Genomic DNA, 917 nt, shown 5'->3' on the forward strand with positions numbered 1-917 from the left:
GCTCGCGCGCACATTGCAGAATCGGCCAGGGGCACGCACACGTACCATGCGCGCACGCGTCGCAGTCCGCACATGACTTCATTAAAGCAACACGTGCCTGGCGATTTGGAAGGGTTTCTGAACCCATTTTGGCGCCAATTGCTGATGGAAAGGAATAAAAGGATCAATGATTGAAGGGGAAGACATCTTGGAATCATTTTTAGCATCATTAGGATTAGGATTAGTTAGTTTTAGAGAGAGAAACTCTCACTTCTCTCTAGAATTAGGATTAGGTTTAGGTTAATCTCTCTTCTTAGATCTAGGTTTAATTCATGCTTTGATTCACTCCTCCTCTATTAATTCTTACTCTTCTCATCTTCCTCTTTCTAGTTATGTACTTTAATAATTGTAATTCCTCACTTTGTTTTGATAGATTGTTGTTTCTTTGTTTTCTTCCAATAATGCAATTTTAGGTAATTCATGATAATTGTGATTTCCTTGATTGTTGTTGTTAATTCTTTGCAATAATTGTTGTTAGATTTCATTCTTGTTATTCCTTTGTTAATTGATAATTAGAAGTTGCTAATTGATTTGAATGCCTCTAAAGCTAGTCTTTCCTTTAGGAGTTGATTAAGACTTGAGGAATCAACTTGATTCATCCACTTGACTTTCCTCCATGATTAGAGGTTAACTAAGTGGGAGTAATGGATAATTTGTTATCACAATTGAGGAGGATAACTAGGATAGGACTTCTAGTTCTCATATCTTGCCAAGAGCTTTGCTAGTTGTTAGTTTATTTTCTTTGCCATTTATATTTCTTGTCTAAAATCTTAAAAACCCCAAATATAACTCACAACCAATAACATGACACTTCATTACAATTCCTAGGGAGAACGACCCGAGGTTCAATACTTCGGTTTATAAATTTAGGGGTTTGT

Source organism: Arachis duranensis, chromosome 2 (assembly GCF_000817695.3).
Source record: "Arachis duranensis cultivar V14167 chromosome 2, aradu.V14167.gnm2.J7QH, whole genome shotgun sequence".
Classification (NCBI taxonomy): domain Eukaryota; kingdom Viridiplantae; phylum Streptophyta; class Magnoliopsida; order Fabales; family Fabaceae; genus Arachis; species Arachis duranensis.